Source organism: Nylanderia fulva, unplaced genomic scaffold (assembly GCF_048542155.1).
Source record: "Nylanderia fulva isolate GAGA-0341 unplaced genomic scaffold, ASM4854215v1 Scaffold181, whole genome shotgun sequence".
Classification (NCBI taxonomy): Eukaryota; Metazoa; Arthropoda; class Insecta; order Hymenoptera; family Formicidae; genus Nylanderia; species Nylanderia fulva.
The window spans coordinates 224153-235588 of record NW_028190066.1 but is presented as its reverse complement, the minus strand read 5'-3'; the positions used below and the strand labels follow the sequence as shown (position 1 = coordinate 235588).

Genomic DNA, 11436 nt, shown 5'->3' with positions numbered 1-11436 from the left:
TATAAACCATGTACAATCGTAACAAAAGTATGAAATAAAAAAAATTGCGCCAAGTGTAAAGTAGAAAACTTGTACCAGTGGAAAATTAAAGTTGCAGACATATATAGAGTCGTATAATGAATCAGTAAAAATTTAAATTTGCAATGTAGAATCGTACCATAAAAAAACTTATCTTTTAAAAAAAAGATAACAAGATGCCAAGTCCATGCGCCATGTGAAAAAGAAACAAAAAAATTTTAGTTAAAAAACTGGGCGCGCTGCTAAGTTTCAAAATTACAATGCACCTTAAAGTAACATTAATTAATTTAAACACAAAACATATTTTAACTGTAATGAGTTTAAAAGTAACAATTTAATTTTAATATTGTTAGAATATTATTTAGCAGCACTCCCAGTTTTTTTAACTAAAATTTTTTTGTTTCTTTTTCACATGGCGCATGGACTTGGCATCTTGTTTATCTTTTTTTTAAAAGATAAGTTTTTTTATGGTACGATTCTACATTTGCAAATTTAAATTTTTACTGATCATTATACGACTCTATATATGTCTGCAACTTTAATTTTCCACTGGTACAAGTTTCTACTTTCACTTGGCGCAATTTTTTTTTATTTCATTACTTTTGTTACGATTGTACATGGGTTTATAATCGATAATTTTTCATACAATTCTATTGTACATGGGTTTGCAATGTAGGATTCTACATAAGTTTGCAATGGATAATTTTTTAATACAATTCTACATGGGTTTGCAATGGTTAATTTTTCATAGGATTCTACATGAGTTTGCAATGGTTAATTTTTCATAGGATTCTACATGGGTTTGCAATAGGATAGGATTCTACATGGGTTTGCAATGGATAATTTTTGTTAATGGCGTGCCCTTAACTGGTCGCCTTTTTTTACCTTTTTTTTTGCTATCACTATGCCGACGCATTAGGATAAAGTTTTGCTTGCGCCATATGAGCTGCTTTAGAATGCAATGGCTAGGTATACATTTGCGCGCAAAATGTTTTCTGGGATATAAAAAATAATACTTTATTTTGTTTCCGTTATTTTATTATTATATTTTTTATATTTATTTTATTTATTATAATTTCTTTATTATTTATTTCATTTATTACTTTCTTTCTTTTAGTGATTATAAATTTAATTATTTTTTTTTATTTCAGTCGCTATAACTTTAACAACGCCGAAATGGATCGACAATAACAAAATAGGTCGCTATTTTTGTAAATTCGAAGGCACGCATTATGTGCCAAATAAAATGTTAGCAAAAATTTATCCGTATAATGCCGCTACAAGAGCCGAGATAAAAATAGCTGAAACATTGTTTGATCTTTGATTATTTTTCAGATTCTTTGTATTGTAATTCATTTCATTTATAATATATTTAATTTTGTATATATTAATAACATATGATTCCATAGTTTTTCAAGGCAAGCAGTGTTTTCTATTATTCTTATGTACACACATGTGTTATGAAAATGGTGTATTATGTTTCTCTGCCTTATAATGGATCTATTATTATCAGAATCAAATTGATTTATACAAAATGAGGGTTTATACTCATTTATAATAGATAATGTAAAATAAATGGAAGTTTTTTATTTCAAAATGCAAAATGCAAAATGCTTTTGAAACACCCATTTAAAATAGGAAATCGAAAATGTGCATTTTTAAAATAGCTTTTTAAAATAAAAATAATTCGTTCAATATTTTTATATATATAATATGTATATGTAAACTTTTATTTTTTACTATTGACTTATAATTATCACCTATATTTAAATTCTTACCTTTTTATTAATTTCTTATAAACTTTTTGTATAAACTGTCTTTTATAAACTTTTAATGTATTTTTAATATAAACAAAAAATAAAAAGTTACAAAATTTTCATAACATTGCAGAAAATGTTTATTATAATTTCTTTAATAATATTTTGCTTGTGTGTATGTTTTAAGTACATTTTCTTGATTGTTCAATTAATTTTTGGTTTTTTTAAAAATGGTTGGTTTAAAAAATGTATTTAAGACAAAAAATGAGTAATAATACAGGATAATAAAAATTGTAATAAGGAGAAATTTTACTTCGCCTTGCGCCATCCGTAGAAATTGGTTGGAATTTACACGAAAGATATAAAAATAATATTATACAAATAATTAAGTATATAATTATAGAAAACTTTGATTCAAAATTCATCAAAAAGTTTATAGTTAAATATTTTACTTTATAATACTAATCACATACACACGCCATTTAATATAAAATCTAATACACACATACATTTCATATTTTGAAAGATACTTTATTCATAAAGTATCATTAAATACATGTAATTTATATATAAAATATCTTTATATAGACAGTATCTTTCAATATAAAATGTAATGTGTTAGATTTTATTTAAACTAATTCTCAATGTTTCTCAATGTTTTTAATAAAGTAATTTTGGTAAATTTTGGTATAAGTGTGTATGTGTATGCGTGTGTGTATGCGTTTGTGCATGTGTGTATCAGCAGAGAAAGGCCTCTTACACACGGCAAACAAACACGCAACACTCACGCATGCATATGTACGCACACATGCACTCCCGCTCGTATAGTCGCATGAATGCACGCGCATACACAACATGCACACATCTACACATGAAGTATAGTTATATCCTAAATTTATATGTAAATTTTTCAGGACAATTAATTGCGAATATTTCTTTATTACTGTATACTCAATATAACGCTTCAGTATATTAATTAACTTTGTAGTCAAAATAATTTATTAAGCCCGTAAAAAATTTAAATTGATTAGTTTATGAAAGCAATTGTTGAAAAGCGGTTAGCACAGATGAATGAAGTAAATAATTAAACAAATTATTTTGTGTTAATTTAATAAAAGTATATATACATACGTATGTATAAGTTCTCGTTTTATTCATTTAATAATTTTCCTCATATGAGGTTTTAAAAGATATTTTTAATTGTTATAAAATTTTGTTGGTAAAATAATAAGAGCATTTACTGCTGACGCTAATTGTACAGCCTGAACAAATTTGTTTGTCTAACATAGTATTGCCTCGATTTACAATAGAATATCTTTAAGAATCTAAATTGTATATTGCTATTCTGTATTTCTCTATCTTTTTCTATTTTTAGAACGCAAATGTAGAAAGAAAATATTTGTGTCATCTGTTTTTGAATTCCGTTTTCCTTTTGTGACTATACAGCGCCATGGAAAAAGGATCTATAGTGAGGCATAAGGTCCAGACCGTTGCGTTGGTCAGGTAAAAATTTTAGAGTTATTCTTATTTTAAAATTTTTACCTGACCAATGCCTGACCAACCTCAGTCAGTAAATAATCGGTCGAAAAGACGTCGAATCGATATCGATTCGACCAATTTGACATCGATTCGACATCAATTCCACGTCGATTCGACGTCGATTTAACTATCATTTCTGGCTGGGACGTCTTACAATCCACACTCAGTCGTGGAAACTATATGTAGTGATCAGGTGAAACACGTGCTTGTACTTTTTGCAATTGTTAAATACGTATGCAGTATCACATATTGCAAATTTCGTATTTTTGCCAGCAAAAAATTAATTACACAAATAGTTTGTTGCTATTTAAATTTCTATTACAGCCTCGTGTTTTACTAAAATTTTTTTATAATGACGACTATAATGGATTTACCTAACGAGGTGATAGATATTATTCTTGGGTCCAGTGATATCACAATTGAAGACATAATTAGCTTCAGATGTGTGTGCAAACGTTTCCAGTTTGCAGCCAAATATAACAGTTTTAAGGAAAGAAAATATCTTCAGAGGTAATACTTATTATTTGCTATTTTATAATTTTTTTTTATATTAACTGCACAATTTATTATTTATGCGAAGAATGTATTTTATAAGAGTAGAGTACATATAAAATATTAAAATATAAAATTTATAAAAATAAATAATTAGACTAGTAATAATTTTAAAACGAGTAAAATTTTTATAACTTTATCGCTTCCTCACATTTTGACTCTGAATTATGTGAAGACATTTTTGACGGTAAACTTGGGAAAACTAATACAAAAATTTTAGAATAAATATATAATTTTAAAGATATAATAATAATTTCAATTATTTACAAAACATATTAATAAAATTAATAAAATTTATTAAATAGAGAATTACACAGAAAGAGAATAATTTATGTATGGATAATTCAAATCGATGATCTCTTAATAATATATCAAGGTAAAGGTTATGAAGTAAATCAGGTTGCTCTCTTTCTGTAAATTAATTATTTTATAATTTACAATTTAATAATATACAATTTAATTAAATTTATTCATGATATCTTTTGATTGTGAAATTTTCGACGTTTTTTCCGTATTCTCCGTTAAAACTTCCTTCGAAGATCACCTTTACATTACAGAGTCAATACATATTATGAGAATTTTGTCAAACAAATTTACAAAGAATTATTAAAATATATTTTATCTTAATGCAGATGGTCTTCTGTAAAGAAACTTTATGACACACACTCTAAGGAAAATGAGAATGAATTTGAAGAGAACGAAGGAAAGGATAAAAAAATCGTAATTTTTATAAAAACAGGCGTAATTTGTATGAGAGAATTAAAAAATTGTATATCTGAAATTATACATAACTATAATTACGATTCACTCAATAATAGAAGAGGATTTGACGAAATATTTTGTACAGATAAATTTGATGAAATTATTTATAAACCTGAAAACACCATAAAATATTATTTTTTCAAAGATGAATTGAAAAAGTTCTATACACAATTTTCACGGTATAGAATTTTTAATATATACAATAATATATATATATATATATATATATATATATGTATACACATATTATCGTTCTATTTGTAGCCTAATGTATGTATAATTTATCATACAATTAATATGATAATTTTTTAGGAGAATTGATTGCGATCTAACTGAAATATATATCAATAAAGAATTATTTCTCTATATGAGTCTATGCTTTGTGAGAGAGAAATTGAAAAAATTCAGAAAGAAATCTCGAAGAAAGCAACTAATGGAAGAAGTTGCAACTATTACGATTCAACGCATGCAACCTGAAAAGGATATATGTTACGAATATGTAAAATCATCATTAGATAGCATTGCAGAAGCAGTTTTAAATTGTCTTAGAGAAAAACATCCCAACCATTCGATATTCTCGACGTCGGCTGAAACTTTTTCCTATTGGAGAAACAACAATATCGGTGATAATCATTGGGACGAAGCAGAAAGTACGCAGATTATGGATACAATCGAGGAATATATTTTTGGTAAATTAACCTTTCGACTATGCCAAGAGACAGACAGAAATGTGGAAAACCTTTGTATAGATAACGTAAGTTATTTCTATCGATAATAAAATTTAAATTTATTTGAATATAATATATTCATTAAAATATATTATAACCAACTCTTTTAACATGCTGCGCGCATGGCCATGTTTGTTATATCTTAAAATTACTGTCGCACAAATTAATGTTGTATTGTAATATTGACAAAGGTGTTAAAAAATAAATGTGGCCAGAAAATAATTTTATTAATAATATATGAAAGCGTGACCAGGAGACTTGGTTTACGTTGCGTTTTAATTAAGGAAGAGTTAGCAATTGACGAATACTATATATTTTGGATGCCAAACTAGTAAGTATAAATTAGATTTGAAATTAGGTGAACATTTCGGCATTTCTAATATATTGCATACACACATATATTATAATTTTATATTGTTCGCAGTGCTAGGAATAGGTTTGAAAATGCAAGATGTTACGATATAACCTTTGAAGAAATCCCGAAACGTTTTCACATACAATTGCTTATGAACCGAGAAAATACTTTGGCTATACCAACATCTGAAGAGGTTGACAATTTTATACATTTTTTTGCCAATATGATTTCTGTTAACACTAATTGTGATTTACTTATATAACTTCGACAACGATAGATTAATCAATGAAATATGCTTTACACGTGATAATAGGCAGCAGGGATTATTACACATTCTAGGCTTTCATATTTTTTATTTTTATAATCAGATTCCATTTTATTTTTGTATAAGTTTAAATTTTTTTTTCAGATGTTGTCCTTATTAGTACAGCGCTTTCATTATTGGTTGGAGAACGTAGATGGAACACATGGAATTTTTACTTTTTATAATTCATGTAAAATATCAAATCATCAGGTATGTTAACACTGTTCAGGTAGCAAACTGATTGCCAAAAAAGGCAATATTTACGAATTGTATAAAAAGAAAAAGCAAATCAAGTTAGATATTATTTTTTTTAGTATTATCTACGAAATGAATGGTTAAAAAAAAAGAAATCATATAGAATGCCAGAGAATGTAAGGTTTGCAGTTGGAATGATAGTTAAACATGGTGATCAATCATATATAGTTATTATATTATGAATATAGATTGAATTTTATTATAGATTAGATATAATTATATAATTATAATTATAGGTAAAGAGGTGGGTGTGATCGTCGGATGGGACAGATTTGATATTGATAGAAGTGATACAATCTCTTTAGACGATACACAGAACTTAGACAATACAAGGAAGGTGAATCGATTTGTAATGTTGTTGTATCAATTTTTTCGTAAATTTACAGCAACAAATAAATTTGTACAGCGACAAATATATTACACTATTCTCACTGAAGATAATAGACTTTGTAAAGTAGAAGAAGGTATGAGCATCATTATATGTATACAAACCTTTTTTTTAAATTATATTTGTTTAGTATACGAAGCTAACTTCTTTGTATGTAATCCCTGATAACAGTATTTGCGTGCATTATGCGTATAAACTGTGTACGAGATTTGCTTGAGTTTTGCATGTGAGATATATTTAGCATATTGCACGCAAATGTTTAGCTTATATATTATTTAATATACCAGCAAATTACGTGCAACTGCATATGAAATTGCCAAAATATGCCAGTGAAATATGCAATGTCTAGGTATTTGCGCGCAAATATTTTCTGGGATATAAAATAATACTTTATTTTGTTTCCGTTATTTAATTATTATATATTTTATATTTATTATAATTTCTTTATTATTCATTTTATTTATTATCTTTTCTTTCTCTTAGAGATTATAAATTTATTAATTTTTTTTTATTGCAGACGCTATAACTTTAACAACACCGAAATGGATCGATAATAACGAAATAGGTCGCTATTTTTGTAAATTCGAAGGCACGCATTATGTGCCAAATAAAATGTTAGCAAAAATTTATCCGTATAACGCCGCTACAAGAGCCGAGATAGAAATAGATGAAACATTGTTTGATCTTTGATTGTTTCTCAGATTCTTTGTATTGTAATTCATTTCATTTAGCATATATTTAATTTTGTGTATATTAATAACATAAGATGCCATAGTTTTTCAAGGCGAGCAGTATTTTCTATCATTCTTATATAGACACGTTTTATGAAAATCGTGTATTATGTTTGCTCTGTCTTATAACGAATCGATTATTATCAAAATCAAATTGATTTATATTTGATCCATCTTATAATGTTTATTATCAAAATCAAATTGATTTAGGGAGGAAGCTGGGATATACAAAATGGGGGTCGAAACCCGCATTTATAATAGAAAATGCGAAATAAATGCAAGCTTTCCATTTAAGAATGCAAATGCTTTTTAGAAACTCATTTAAAATAGGAAATAGAAAATAGGAACTTTTAAAATATTTTTCACAATTAAATAATTTTTTAAATATTTATATATATATATGTATATATATACTATATATATATATGTATATATATATATATATATGTATATATATATATATATATATATATGTATATTATATATATATATATGTGTGTATATTAATTCTAATTTTTCATTATTTAATTACTTTTTACAAATAATCAATTATATTTAAATTCTAATTTTTTATTAAATTTTATAAATTTTTTGTATAAACTGTCTTTTATTAAACTTTATACATTTTAATATAAACCGACAACATTACACAAAAACTGTAATTGCAAAAATGTTCATTAATGTTTTCAGATATTTATACTTAATGACTTCTTTAATAACATTTTGCTTGTTTTAATATATATTTTTGATATTTCGATTAATTTTTAGTTTATTGCAAAAATGCATCTGATATAAAGAAAGTGTAATAAAATTGGGTAATAAAAAAATGTAATAAGAAGAAATTTTAAATACTTTGTCTTACGTCACTCGTGGAAATTGCACAAAATTTACACGTAAGATATGCAAAAATACTATTATATAAAAAAAATACAAAATACAAAAATAATATAAACATAACGCATACAAAAATAATAATATATAAATTATTTTAAAGAATATAAATATACATATAAAATTTTGATTCAAGATTACATTAAAAAGTTTATAGTTAAATATTTTATTTTATAATTCTAACACATACTCACGCCATTTAATATAAATAAGTATCTTTCAATACATGTGTATGTAATGTAATGTGCGTTAAATTTTATTAAAACTAATTTTCAAGATTCCTCAATGTTTTTAAAGAATTAATTTTAGTAAATTGTGATATATATGAGTGTGTGCATGTGTGTATCAGCAGAGAAGGGCCTCTTACACGCAAACAAACAAACACGCAACACTCACGCATGCATGTATGCACACTTACCCCGCATGTATATTCGCACGAATGCACGCGTATACACATACATATACACACAATCTAGACATAAAATGTGCCAAATATTACCAAAATATGACTAAAATGTATATATTTATCTCTTAGTTGTATCCCAAATTTATATGTAAATTTTCAGGACAACGAATTGCGAATATTTCTTTATCACTGTATACTCAACCATTGCAAACCCATGTAGAATCCTATCCTATTGCAAACCCATGTAGAATCCTATGAAAAATTAATCATTGCAAACCCATGTAGAATCCTAGGCAAAATTAACCATTGCAAACCCATGTAGAATCGTACCCATTGCAAACCTATGTAGAATCCTATGAAAAATTAACCATTGCAAACTCATGTAGAATCCTATGAAAATTAACCATTGCAAACCCATGTAGAATTGTATTAAAAATTATCCATTGCAAACTTATGTAGAATCCTACATTGCAAACCCATGTACAATAGAATTGTATAAAAAATTATCGATTATAAACCCATGTACAATCGTAACAAAAGTAATGAAATAAAAAAAAATTGCGCCAAGTGAAAGTAGAAACTTGTACCAGTGGAAAATTAAAGTTGCAGACATATATAGAGTCGTATAATGAATCAGTAAAAATTTAAATTTGCAAATGTAGAATCGTACCATAAAAAAACTTATCTTTTAAAAAAAAAGATAAACAAGATGCCAAATCCATGCGCCATGTGAAAAAGAATAAAAAATTTTAGTTAAAAAAACTGGGAGCGCTGCTAAATAATATTCTAAACAATATTAAAATTAAATTGTTACTTTTAACTCATTACAGTTAAAATATGTTTTGTGTTTAAATTAATTAATGTTACTTTAAGGTGCATTGTAATTTTGAAACTTAGCAGCGCGCCCAGTTTTTTTAACTAAAATTTTTTGATTTCTTTTTCACATGGCGCATGGACTTGGCATCTGTGTTATCTTTTTTTTAAAAGATAAGTTTTTTTATGGTACGATTCTACATTTGCAAAATTTAAATTTTTACTGATTCATTATACGACTCTATATATGTCTGCAACTTTAATTTTCCACTGGTACAAGTTTTCTACTTTCACTTGGCGCAATTTTTTTTTATTACTGTATACTCAATATAACGCTTCAGTACATTAACTTTGTAGTCAGAATAATTTTATTAAGCCTGTAGAAAATTTGAATTGATTAGTTTATTAAGCCAGTTATTGAAAAGCGTCTCTACAGACGAAAGAAATAAATAATTAAAAAAGTTATTTTGTGTTAATTTAATAAAAAGCATATATACCTGCATATGTATAAGTTCTCATTTTATTCATTTAATAATTTTTCTCATATGAGGTATTTAAATTTAAAAAATTAAAATAGACACAGTAAAAGACAAATAGGCAACTCAGAAAAAGAATCAGTGCCAAAAAGTTCTTTGTTACTCCCATATATTCAATTAAAATTTCAGGAAATGATTGTCTCTTCGGGTAAAAAATACGGAACTCATAACAGGATACAGATGTATCAATAAACTCGATAAAATTATTAAGACGCAAAAGAATAAAATGAACAGCTATGTACGTCAAATGTAGCCTATAAGATCATTTGTAAAGATGCAACGCTTCTTATGTGGGCCAAACGAAGAGACAATTGCAGACTAAAATGAAAGAACACGTGAAATACATAAAGTTAGATTCGACAAGATATTCAATAATCTCTGATCACATATCAAATGAACATCATTCTTTTGATTGGAACAACGTTAAAATTTTAGACAGTGACACTAATTATCATAAAAGACTCATTTCCAAGATGTTACACATTAAGGAACAAAAAAATGGGTTAAACCTAAATAGAGATACCGAATTGCTTAGCAAATCTTATTTTGATATATTGGAAAAACCAGCACACATGTAATAATAAAAAAACACATAAGAAAAACAGTTTGTTAAAATCCTAAACACCACTTAAACTATATAAACACACATAATTACAAAATGAGTACATTTGGAAATGAGAAGTTATGTTACGGTCTAGTTGAGAAGCGACAAACATTACAATGCGTTATGACAATAATAATTTTTCGCATACCAACGATAAAATCAATGGGATCGGCCAAACATTTGAATAGAGCGATCAATCCGTAAGAAATATACTGACGTTTTGTAATTTGCATTAACATGACATGCCCTAATTCGGCGATAAAATTTGCGACTTACAATCACTTATGATCATCTACTTTAAATTTCTATACTAAAGAAGACCGCGTGCGGTCCGAAACGTTTGTACTGTATTATCTTATATAAAATAAATACTTGGTTTATATCATCTAATAATGCTCGATGGCCTTTTATATTACTAAATTTGGTTTTATAATTGTTTATTATACTAGTTCATATATCTTCGTATGCAATATGAAATAATATTTTATCTTATTTTATTTTGTTTCTCTATTTAATTATTACATTTATTATATTTAAATTACATAATTATAATTATTTAGTTATTATCTTATTTATATTTATTTTCGTTATTTTAGAGATCATAAAATTTGCATTTTGCATTGTTGTTTTATTTTAGATAATATAACCCCTTACAAGTCCGATATGTATCGATAATAGCAACATTGGTCGTCGCTTTATAAAATCACAGGTACGCATGTACTTGTCGAATAGAATGCTAGCACGAATTTATCCGCAGGGACGGTGCTATACAGCAGCTCACAATACTTGGAGAAATA

At 26.4% G+C, this 11436-nt stretch overlaps 1 long non-coding RNA gene across 1 annotated transcript; it reads left to right on the top strand.

Moving 5' to 3' along the window:
- Positions 1-5837: 5837 nt before the first annotated feature.
- LOC146723615 (uncharacterized) lies at positions 5838-6381 on the top strand. The gene is made up of 3 exons (XR_014924487.1): positions 5838-5904; positions 6121-6225; positions 6330-6381. It is a non-coding gene; the product is annotated as an uncharacterized LOC146723615 (long non-coding RNA).
- Positions 6382-11436: the final 5055 nt, after the last annotated feature.